The sequence below is a fragment of the Triticum aestivum genome, chromosome 1A (assembly GCF_018294505.1).
Source record: "Triticum aestivum cultivar Chinese Spring chromosome 1A, IWGSC CS RefSeq v2.1, whole genome shotgun sequence".
Classification (NCBI taxonomy): Eukaryota; Viridiplantae; Streptophyta; class Magnoliopsida; order Poales; family Poaceae; genus Triticum; species Triticum aestivum.
The window spans coordinates 455,856,049-455,868,303 of NC_057794.1; positions in this window are offsets into that span (position 1 = coordinate 455,856,049).

Sequence of the window (12,255 nt, forward strand, 5' to 3'; positions counted from 1 at the left end):
CTTCTGCTACCTGACCATGACGTTTGGCTTGAGGAATGCCGGCGCCACCTTTCAGCGTTGCATGCAGAAATGCCTCCTCAAGCAACTCGGCAGAAACGCCCACGTTTACGTGGACGATGTGGTGGTGAAAACGGAGAAGCATGGAACACTGCTGGAAGACCTCAAGGAGACCTTTGAGAACCTGCGCCGATTCCAGATCAAGCTCAACCCTGAGAAGTGCGTCTTTGGAGTACCAGCCGGCCAACTCCTTGGCTTCCTGGTCTTTGAACGCGGCATAGAGTGCAACCCTATAAAGATCAAGGCCATTGAGAGGATGGAGGTACCTAGCCGACTGCTGGACGTGCAAAAATTCACTGGCTGCTTAGCGTCCATCATCCGATTCATCAGTCGGCTGGGCGAGAAAGCTCTCCCCTTATACCAGCTCATGAAGAAGACCACTTTTTTCGAGTGGAACCACAAGGCGGACGAAGCTTTTCTCCAGTTGAAGAAGATGTTGACTACTCCACCCGTTCTGGCGGCTCCGGCTCCTAAGGAGCCAATGCTCCTATACATCGCCACCACCAGCCGGGTAGTCAGCACAGTCATTGTAGTGGAACGCAAGGAGGAAGGCAAGGCACTACCTGTCCAGAGACCGGTATATTACCTAAGCGAAGTGCTGTCAACATCCAAGCAGAACTACCCCCACTACCAGAAGATGTGCTATGGCGTGCACTTTGCCACCAAGAAATTGAAGCCTTACTTTCAAGAGCATCCAATCACTGTGGTCTGCACAGCCCCACTTGCCGAGATCATCGGAAGCCGAGATGCTTCTGGCCGAGTGGCCAAATGGGCCATAGAGTTGGCTCCCTACACCATCTACTACCAGCCCCACACCGCCATCAAGTCACAAGCACTAGCCGACTTCCTCGTCGACTGGGCCGAGACCCAGTACCTACCACCAGCGCTCGACTCCACCCATTGGCGGATGCATTTCGATGGCTCCAAGATGCGCACCGGCTTGGGAGCCGGTGTTGTCCTCACTTCTCCTAAGGGCGACAAGCACAAATACGCACTGCAAATCCACTTTTCCGCCTCCAACAACGTTGTCGAATATGAGGCGCTCATTCACGGGCTCCGGCTTGCCAAAGAACTTGGCATTCGCTGGATCCTATGTTATCGCAACTCCGACTTAGTGGTCCAGCAGTCGTCTGGCGACTGGGACGCCAAAGATGCAAACATGGCAAGTTACTATTTCCTCGTGCAGCAACTCAGTGGATATTTCGAGGGGTGCGAGTTCCTCCATGTGCCAAGAAACGACAACGACCAAGCAGACACCCTGGCACGAATCGGCCCCACCCGCCAAGCAATACCATCCGGCGTCGCCCTTCAGCGCCTCGTCAAGCCGTCTGTCAAGCCTTCACCAGAATCAAACTTCATCTTTCTGCCGGCTCCTCCCGAAGAAGTCGGATCCGACTCCAGAGCTCCGACAGACGGTACGAGGATTTTGGCAGATGGCTCCAAAGACGCCACAGTCGAAGTCGGCCCAGGGACTGCAGAACCCGACCCGGGGACTGCGGCGGCCAGCCCAAAGACTCCAGAACTCGGCCCGAGGGCTGCACCAGTCGGCCCGGGGACTTCATTAATCCAGCAAGCGGTTGCTGACTCCAGCTCACCGCCTCCCAGCCCAGCCGCCCTCGTCCAAGTCGCAGTTCTGGCAGTCGAAGAAATAACAGCACCCTCATGGGCCCAGCCCATCCTCAAATTCCTGGTGAGCAAAGAGCTGTCGACTGATGAGACCTTAGCTCGGCAAGTACAACACCGAGCGGCAGCCTACACCATAGTCAACAGAGAGCTGGTCAGGCGCAGCGTCACTGGTGTCTACCAGCGCTGCGTAGAGCCAGAGCAAGGCCAGGCAATTCTCAAAGACATCCATCAAGGCGAGTGCGGCCACCATGCGGCTTCAAGAGCACTCGTCGCCAAAGCCTTCCGACATGGTTTCTTCTGGCCAACGACCATAGAAGAGGCCAAGGAATTGGTCCAAAAATGCAAAGGGTGCCAGAAGTTCCTCTCCAAGCCGCATCAGCCGGCTTCTACACTCAAGACCATCCCCATTGCCTGGCCCTTCGCAGTTTGGGGCCTAGACATGGTGGGACCATTCAAGACGACACGAGGTGGCCTAACTCACTTACTTGTCGCGGTGGACAAGTTCACCAAGTGGATAGAAGCGAAGCCAATCAAGAAGCTGAATGGTCCGACTGCCGTGACTTTCATCTCCGACATCACAATTCGGTACGGCGTACCACACAGCATCATCACCAACAACAGCACGAATGTTGCCAAAGGTGCCTTGGCCCATTTCTGCGTGACACAGGGCATCCGACTGGACCTAGCATCTGTCGTCCATCCACAGTCAAACGGCCAGGTGGAGCGAGCAAACGGCCTCATCCTGTCCGGCATCAAGCCCCGACTGGTCGAGCCTCTGGAGGGCTCGGCTGGCTGCTGGCTCGATGAGTTGCCAGCCGTCCTCTAGAGTCTGTGCACGATTCCAAACAAGTCAACTGGCTTCACGCCTTTCTTCCTCGTCTACGGTGCTGAAGCCATCATCCCAACGGACATAGAGTTCGACTCCCCGCGAGTCACCATGTACATTGAGGAAGAAGCAGAAGAAGCACGTCAAGACGGTGTCGATCTACTGGAAGAGGGCCGGCTGTTGGCACTCAGCCGGTCTAGCATCTACCAGCAGAGCCTGCGCAGATACTACAACAGGAAGGTCAGGCCGAGATCTTTCCAAGAGGGCGACCTTGTGCTTCGACTGATCCATCGAACAGCCGGCCAGCACAAGCTGTCAGCGCCTTGGGAAGGCCCCTTCATCATCAGCAAAGTGCTAGGCAACGACTCCTACTACCTGATCGATGCTCAAAAGCCACGAGCATGCAAGAGGGATGACTCCGGCAAAGAGACAGAGCGGCCGTGGAATGCAAATCTCCTCCGAAAATTTTACAGTTAAACGCAGTATGTACCATGCTACCTTTTGTATTAAAAGTACCAAGACTTCGGGGCCCCCCGAGAAGAGCTCGGGGACTGCCCTCTTTTATCTATATGATAAGAATTATGCCTACGAGTATGTTACTTTTAGTTATGCCGCTTGGCACCGGGTTCGACTAGCCGGCCCGGGGACTTGCCGCCTTGCGCTATGAAATGCTTCCTGCAGCCGGACAAGTAGTGTGTGGCACCTAAGCCGTCTCCTGTTAGAAGCCGCAGCTCGCAGAGCGACTGTCTGGTGGGCAGGAGTAAGGAAGAATGGGCGTCCACATGAAAAATGGCTAAGGACTCAAAGCATAAACATAGCTTAAAGCCGGCTTCCAGCCTTTTTTCGCAAACCGACTCTTGAGCAGTCGGCTTGCCGCCTTCTATCCGACTTGCTAAACAACTCTAAAAACGGCTAAGTACTTGCCTTCCCAAAGTGACCAAGAATTTGATCCAGCAGCAGTCCGCAGAGCGACTCTCCGACTGACAAAGACGGCAACTGAGGGAAGGCGGCAAAGGAAAAAGCCAAAGAAGCAATGAGCAAGAAAAGATAGAAGTCGGATGAATATTTACATAACAAAGGCCCTTGGCCGAATCTTCGAGCAGAATTTCAAAATACACCCCGCGGGTGGAATTGTGCGAATTAACGAGTTCTTCAAATACTATTAAAGCAGATAAAACAAAGATAAGGTGGCAGCCTAGGAGGCGGCAGACGGGTTCGAAGGATCGGAGGTGACGGTGGTGTCGGATGTTGGGGCGGCCGGCTGGGCGGTCTCGGCTTGATCACCTCCGGCGGCAGTCGGCTCGGGCGGGCACGACTCGTTGCTGGAGGCGCGGTCGAGCTGAGGCTGGCCGTCCGCTCCGTCTTCCGGTGCCTCCGTCTCGCTTCCATCCTCCGCCTCGTCTTCCTCCTCGACACTGGAGCCGATCACCTCCGCCGAGTCCTCGCCGTAGTCTGGGTTCATCCCAAACCACTCCGGCAGTACCTCCCCGCCGTCTTCAGCCCGCTCGGGGACAAAGATGCTGGTGTCAGTGTACTCGGCAATCGCTGCCGCGCGCTTGACAAGGGCGTCTTCCGTAGCTGCCAGCTCCGGCTGGGCCTCTGACCGGAGTGTGGCCAGCCGGTCTAGGTCCAGCCCGGGATACCACGCCTTGAAATTTCCAAGGCTCGGCGCGCTCCAGCCCGGGCCGAGGAACCCTTCCAGGCCTCAAGACGGCCAGCCGCGACCTCCAGCCAGTCGGCAGTCCAACTGGGGGTGTGCGGAGCCTGCACGTCTGGCCATAGGGCGGCGATCGCTTGGGCGCCGACACGTTGAAGCCGGCGCAGCATCCGGTGGGCCGGCCGCAGACGAGCCCCAATGCTCAGAATATGCTCGTCAAGGGTCCGGGGGGCGTCAGCGGCGATCTCCGCGCCATCTGCCCTCCGCTCCTCACGGTCAGCCTCGATAGCTTGAATGGCGGCCTGCGAGTGGCCGGAGAAGAAGTTTGCCAAGATGAAAAGAATGAAGAATAAGTCAAAAAACCAGGAGTCGGCTCGACCTATAGTCGGCGGCTCGAAGAAGAAAAGCAAAGAAGCTCACCGTCGACGAGGTCCTCGATCTCGTGGAAGCCGGAGGCCAGCATTGCCTCCTTGTCAGTCCAGGAGGAGCGCTCGCTCGCGAACTCGGCCAGGAGGGCGGCCTCCTCTTCCGCCTCCTTCTGTGTCTTCTTAAGCAGCTCCTTCTGCTCTGCCAATTGTGCGGCCAGCAGATCGCGCTCTGCGGCGAGCTTGCTGCACTCCTCCCCCTTGGCGTGCAATGCGGTGTTGGCTTCGCTCAGCTGCTATTGAAGAGTGGCGTTGGCCTCTAAAGAGAAAGAAGGAAGGCGTTAAGTCATCAAGAAAGAAGGTCGCCGGGGAGATCCGGCCCGACTGCTCAGCATTCCGCCCGAATCTCAGGGACTACAGCCCGCAGGTGCGCCGGCGCGCCCCCGCAAATAAGAAAAATGACTCAGTCCGGCTCTACGACAAGTCGGCGATCCGCTTGCCCAGCTCTTCAACGTTGCGGTTGAAGGCGGTGACACGGAGGTTGTGATAGTCCTGTGACAAGTATTTCAGACAAAAGTCAGTACCTGGAACTCGCCAATTGGAGTTCTGGGCCGCCTGCTCAGCAGCCGGCCCAAAACTCGGGGACTACACCCAGTGGGTGCGCTGGCGCGCCCCATAGAGAGGAACAAGAAAACAAAGACAAAGGAGAAAGCATACCCGGATGGCTGCCCGCGACGCCAGGTACGCCTTGGTGCGGTTTTGGATAGCGTCGCTCTCAGCTCGCAGCTTTGTCTGGACATCCAGAAGCGCCTGGTTCAGCAGGCCCGTGCCGCCTCCTCACACCCACCCAATGGGCGTGACGCTCGTTGCTTCGGCGTCTGGGATCGTCGAGCTGGCGGTGCCGGTCTCTAAGGGGCGTGGCGCCGAAGTCGCCTTCTCAAGACGGCGGCACATTGGCGAGCCGACTTGAAGGAGTAGCTTCACCACGGCCTTGTCTTCAGTCGGTGGCAAGGGCGGGTCTGCCGGCTGCTTGCCTTGCGCGCTCCTAGACGGCGGCGGGGGCGGCGATGGCGGCACGACCGCGTCCGGCATGGAGGCGTCGCCGCCGCCCCTCTCCATGATCGGGAACTCGCCGTCGGCTTCCCCTGACTGCCCTGTGAACTCTAGGGGCGGTGGCGCAGAGTTCAGAGGGGTGACGAACACCGCCAATCGCCGGTGCGCGACCTCCTTAGCCTGCCGCCTTGCCGCGACAGCGGCCTCGGCCTCCTCCAACTTTTTCAGGGTGGAGGCCTCCGCCTTATCGGCCTTCGCTTTCTTCAGGCGGGCGGCCTCTTCCTCCTCGCGCTTCTCCTACGCGTTCCGCTCCGTCACCTCCCGGAGGTCGGCGGCGGGGTCAATCCGCCGAGTGGTGGCAAAGGTCCCCGCCGACCCAATAATGGAGGCGGCGGCAACCCTCTCAAGAGTGAGGGGAGCCCTGAAGTGAGGGAAGCATATGAAAGACTCAGACAAGATCAACAAAGAGAAAATAAAGATGAGGGACGGAGGCGCTTACGCAGAGACCAGCGGCGGCTTCTTCACTTCCTTGCGGAAGCGGTTGGCCTTCGCGGCCGCCTCTTCCCGCTTGGTCGCGGCGGCCGCTCCCTTAAATTTCTTCGACCGACCACCAAGTGTACTCGGCCCGGCCCGGCGCTTCTTCGCGCCGCCTTGAGCGTCCAAGGCGGCGGAGGAACTCGCGCTTGGCTGGTGACGCGGGGCGACTTCTCCCTCGACATCATCATCAGGCCAGTCGGCGAAAGTGGCCGTAGGCCTGGAGCCACCTGCTTCTCCTCCTCCTCCCTCAGCGTCGGCCTCCATGGCCGCCGCCCCCAAGTCAGGATCGTCGACGTCGCTCTCCGCCCAATCTGGGACAAACTGACGAGCCGGCCCCGTGGTGCTGGCCAAAGGATGGACGAGAGGGTTCTGATTCAAAAACAAAAACGATCAGACTGGACAAGTCGGAGTCGGTAACAAAAGAAACAGAAGAAGAAGGAAGACGACTTACAGTAGGTGGGGGGTTGGCACGTGAGTATGGCTCCTTGCCGAACCGCCAATCCACCAAGAGATCGCAGTTCACGATATAGTTCATCGTGTCTGCCACCTCTGCGTGAGGCATGTCCTTGGAGCACATCCGACTCGGGTCCCGATGACCGCTCATCTGGCAGATCAGGTGAGGTCGGCCTTGGAGTGGGAGGACTCGGCGCGCCACGAAGGCGGCCAGCAAGTCGGCCCCGGTCAAGCCCTCCGACTGCGTCAGCACTCGGAGTCACGCGACGGCGGCGGCACCAGCAGGAGACAACGTCCTGGCTCGGTGTGACTAGCTGGGGAGCCTTCCAGCCGGCGCGCCGGCTTCGTAAGCCGGCAGGTTGACCCAGTCGCCTTCTGGGGCGACGTTCTTCACATAAAAATAGGACCGCTGCCACATCTTCACCGACTTAATCAGTGCGATGGTGGGAAACGGATTGTCGGCCACTGATCTCCGCATCGCGATAAACGCACCGCACTGGGCCGGCACACCGGCAACGTGTGTGCCGAGCTTGGACTGGAAGAACTCACCCCAGAGCTCGATGGTGGGGAGAATGCCGAGGAAACCTTCGCACAAGGTGGCGAAGGCAGCCAACAGCACCACCGTGTTCGGAGTAAGGTGGTGCGGCTGGAGCCCGTGGAACTCCAAGAAGGAGCGCAATAAGCCGCTCACCGGCAGCCCCAGGCCGCACATAAGGTGCGAGCGGAATATGACCCGCTCGCCCTCCTCCGGCGCCAGCGATATTTCCCCCTCCGGCGCGAGGTGGACCCACACTAATCCCCTGCCGGGTAGCCGTCGTGTCTTGCGGAGGATCTCGATGTTGTCGTCATCGACCTCGGAGCCGTCCCACACTCCGGAGCGCACAGCAGGAGGCGCGGCGGCGGAGGAAGAGCTCATCACTGCGGGCGCGGCGTGGTTCGGAGCAACAGTGGCGAGAGGAAGAAGAAGCAAGAAGGAGAGAACGGGAGTAGGGAAGATGGGCGCGTGTGCTTCATCGCCCCCTCCCCCGCCTTCTTATAGGCTCGTGGGCTGAGAAGCCGATGGGGCAGTCGTGGGATTAATTGTGCCCAAGAACCCACGACCCCCACGATTTACCACGCGAAGTTACTGCGTGCAGTAACTGCGTGGGAACCCCAACTGTCCGCACGGCCACAATGGATCCGTTCACACGCCGAGGCACGGTAGTGGTGGGCCCCACCTATAGGCCTGTCCCGTTGCGTGCGTGGGTGGGCGGACTGGCTCAGCCACGTGGCGCCTCGCGATGGGTCCACAACGGGCGGCAACCTGGAGGCTTATCAGGCACGCCGCCTGGACTCCGCCGCGACGTTCAAACTTTTTCAGGGGCAAGTCGGCCTTAAGCAGGTCCGGCTCCAACTAGTCGGCTTGACAGAAGACGGCTAGCGAGGCCCAGATCTAACCACCGGAAAGAAGAAACTGTTGAGGCTCCTCGACATATCACCCTCGGTGCCTCACCAGCTTCGGGGACTACTGTCGGAGTAATGGGCCACGGGTAGGCTAACCCAGGCCCAGAACCTTTCAAGACATCGGGGCAGGCTGCGCCCCTCGAGACCCCAGGACGAAGAGCCGCCTTCTGAGAGTCGGCGGTGAGGCGGCCGACTGCCCACTCGCGGCCGAGTCCCAGGGACGACTTCAGGATGAGCCGACTCCTGACTGGCGACTTCCAGAGAAGCCGACCATGGGGAGTCGGCCCGCGACGCCAACAACCCCCATGCCCTCATAAAGAGGGACGGGACGGGGAGTGGCCACAGTAAGGTCCACTCCCACCCTTTTCCAAGGGCAGGCGTGGCCACAGTACGCCGTACCCGCGGAGATCTCCGCCCGGCGCAACACTGTTGCCATGCCGGCCCTGACGTCAGCCCCAGTGGGCGGAGTCCTGTGCCCACGACGGCCTGCCGGTACGGCCCAGGGACGACGGGTCCCACCAGTCGACGGGCGTACGGAATACGGCGAGAGTGCCACCAGTCGGCCCAGTTGGGAGTCGGCCCCCAGGAGTCGGTCGACCCCTCCCACGGGCCCCACGCGCCATTAACGAGACACGACAGGGAGTGGCAACAGTGATCGCCCACCAGACGTCGGAGCTGTTGCCACGGCCCCATGACCGAGCTCGCGTCATTAGAAGCACGGCCACAGTAATCCGCCGCCGGCAAGACCCGCCCGCGACGGATGCGGCCTGTCGGCTCCGTACCAAGCCAGTCGGCAGGGCCCGCCAGTCGGCGGGCCCCAGGAGTCGGCAGATAAGACGGCGGCCAGAGAGACTGACGGCTGGGCCTGCGTCCAGCCAGATTACCATTATACCCCTGGGGGGTAGGCCTATATAAACCCCCTAGGGCACCCATGCAAAGGGTTGGAATCCATTAGCACTAGACCAAATCATAGAGGAAGGAGAGAGCTAGCCTAGCCTTCTCCTACCTCCAGGAAACAGCTCAAGGAGCATCCGTGTACACACTTTTCCCATAGTGATCATGCGGAGACCCTGCAGAGCAGCAGTAGGGGTGTTATCTCCACGGAGAGCTCTGAAGCTGGGTAAGATTCGCCGGCGTGCATGCCTTCGCCTTATCCCGTTTCCAGGCACCGGCGACGTTCTACTCGCCCCCACCATGATAAGCCATCCTTTGGTATATGTCGCACCCAACCCCCGACAGAACCAGTATAAAACTCTCGCGTCCTTTGTCCGCTTTAACCCCTTTAAGCTAACCCGTAGCGATGGCTCCACGACTAAGTCCTTTCACAAGGACATCTGCCGTGACAAAACCACGACAGTTGGCGCCCACCATGGGGCTATCGCATGATGGTTTCGAGTTCTTGAAGGGCAGCTTCGAAGGACTCAAGGGATACGCTGTGGGCCGGATGACTAAAAGTCGTCGGGGCAAGCTCCACATCGATGATGCAGGATGAAGTCCCGAGGCCGGTTCAATTGAATACGGGTACCGGGTCCCCTTTGGGGAAATTCACGTCTTCATCGGCAAGATCGGCGAACCGGGCCCTGAGCTAGACATCTGCACCGACATCATCGAGACAGCTCAGCGTGCAAGCTCTGCCCAGGTTCATCCCACCGTAAAGCATGTCTTCGTAGGTGTCATCCATGGAGCGGAATATGAGGATAGATCAGCATCTGGTGGCGAAACCGTTGTCTGCTCTAATGACGAGTCTTCAACCGGAGAGACTGAATCGCTGTACCAGCTGTAGGATGGCCAGATTAGTGGAGGTTCCGATGGCAATAGTATTCCGGACCCCTCGATCTGCCAAACCGGGTCGCGGTCTTCATGGCCGGTACACAACCAGCGCAGCACTCTTCTACCGCCGCGGCAATGATCTCCGGTTCAGCAACAACAACACCAGCGGGAGCAGGGGGCTCTGCACCGCCTCCGGCTCAGGTTTTGTCCAATCTGTTCGACGCTTTAGCAACGTTGCTGGCAGCGGAGGTGGACGCGGCAAACCGGGATGAGCACAACGCAGAGATTGCAAAGGTGAAGGATCAGATAACTCAGGCTAAAGCGGACCTGGCAGTAGAAAATACCAGGATGGCTACAGAGCGGGCCGGATTGGAGGCTCAGGCATAACGGCTTATGCTGGATCAGAGTGCGTCAGATGATGTCATGAGGAGAAGATACTGGTCGCGCCTTCTGTCGATCTTGGAGGCGAGGAATCTCTTTAACACGCCAGAGGCGGGCACCAGCAACCAACCTGTGGTAAACCGGGCGGAGGCACCTGGGACCGGGGCACCGGTTCAGCCTCGTGCGACGGATCCGCCGCCTTCGCCTCGTCAGAGCGACATTCCATCACGACACATCTCAACACCTCCGGGTCATTACTCTAACCCATTGGATAACATCGTTGCTTCCACTTCATGATTGGCAGCTCTCCTGATTGATGGCGAGTCCCCAGTAGCGGTTGAGACATGACGGGCTAGGGAGCTCCTTCAAACAGCTTTGACTCAGTAGCAGGCCTATTCATATAGCCGCGAAAGGATTCATTCTACTCCCCGCCCAAGCCGGAGCTACAGTAGGCATATCGATGAACCGGCCGTATCAAGCAGTGCGAGGAATCGTAATCTGCCCCGTGGCAATAACCCGGCGGGTGGCGGTGGCAATGCCCAGGATGTAGTGGATCACGCTAGGGCACGTCGGGAAGCCGAGTTAGCAGCACAAGACGAAGCTCTGGTTCGTCAGCTCACGCCGGTTCGCCAGTTCACTCCGGTTTGTCCAACAACATCGGTGGAACCAGGGGTTACCTCCAGTTCTTTGGGAGTGCCATGTCTTGTCCCAGCACTGCGCAATGTACGGTTGCCCAAGGATTTTAAAGTCCCGCGCAAAGTGCCAAATTACACTGCCGATTTATCCCCCGAGTCATGGGTGGAAAGCTATGAGATGGCAATGGAGATGTTGGATGTGGACGAAGCAGCATGTGCCAAATATTTTACCATGATGTTGGAGGGGACAACTCGCACGTGGATGAAAAATCTGCCAGCCAACTCTGTTGGATCATGGGCTGAGTTAAGGGCCCGGTTTATCCAGAACTTTAAGGATATGTGCAAACAGCCCATGTAAATCGTGGATTTAGTTGCCTGTGTCCAGGAGGAAGGAGAATCAACAACCCACTAGGTGCGCCGGGTTTTGGAGATTTTGCATTCGTTAGACCGCATCAACGCTGACATAGCCGGTTTAACATTGGGAGGCAATTGCCGGTTTGCGCCTTTGAAGCTGAAATTGGGACAGCTTAAACGCCATTGTAATGACATGGGAACACTTATGGAGGCTCTGGTGAAGTATGCCGACTCTGATAGTACCAAGGACCCTGAGTTTGAGGATGACAAGACAGGGAAGGGAAAGAAGAGCGGCAACACCAAGGGGCAGCAGCATAATCCGGCAGGTCATGGGAATAATGGTAAACGCAAGGCAGATAATAGCTTGGACTTTGTGGCTAACACCAACGCCCAGGATAACGGTCAGCGGCGTAAGGATAAACTGCCCCAGCGGGGTGGAGGGTCAGGCCCCAATCTAGAGCGATCGTTAAATCAGCCTTGCCCAAAGCACGGATCAACAGAGAGACCCGCTACGCATCTTTGGAAAGATTGCTTCATTATGCGGGAGTTCAAAAATTCAAATCTTTTTCAATATGATAATGGACTGCCCAACGGTTCAGGAGGCGGTTTCCATGGGTCGGGTTATGGTGGTGTCAGTTCCGATTCAGGGTTCCAGGGCAACCAAACCGGACATGGCAATAAGAATAGCCATGGCAACCAGGGTGGTTACAACCATCAGGGGAATCAACAGCAGCAACAATCGGGTTATCAGAGCAATCGAAAATAGTTGAATAGTGGGCAGTTTCATGTCTTCACCACTAGCTTATGTAAGCGCGATCAGAAACTTCATAAAAGAGTTGTGAACTCCGTTGAACCGGCGGTACCTCGTTATCTGCGCTGGTCTGAACAACCCATCCTATGGTGTCAAGAGGATCATCCACCCCGGGTTGACAATCCGGGTCATCTGGCTTTAGTGGTGGCACCCCAGGTTGGGGGGTATAAATTTAGCAAGGTGCTTATGGATGGAGGAAGCAGTATCAATATCCTTTACTATGAAACCTTTCGTCGCATGGGGTTAAAAGATAAGAATCTTAAACCGTCGAACACTATGTTTCATGG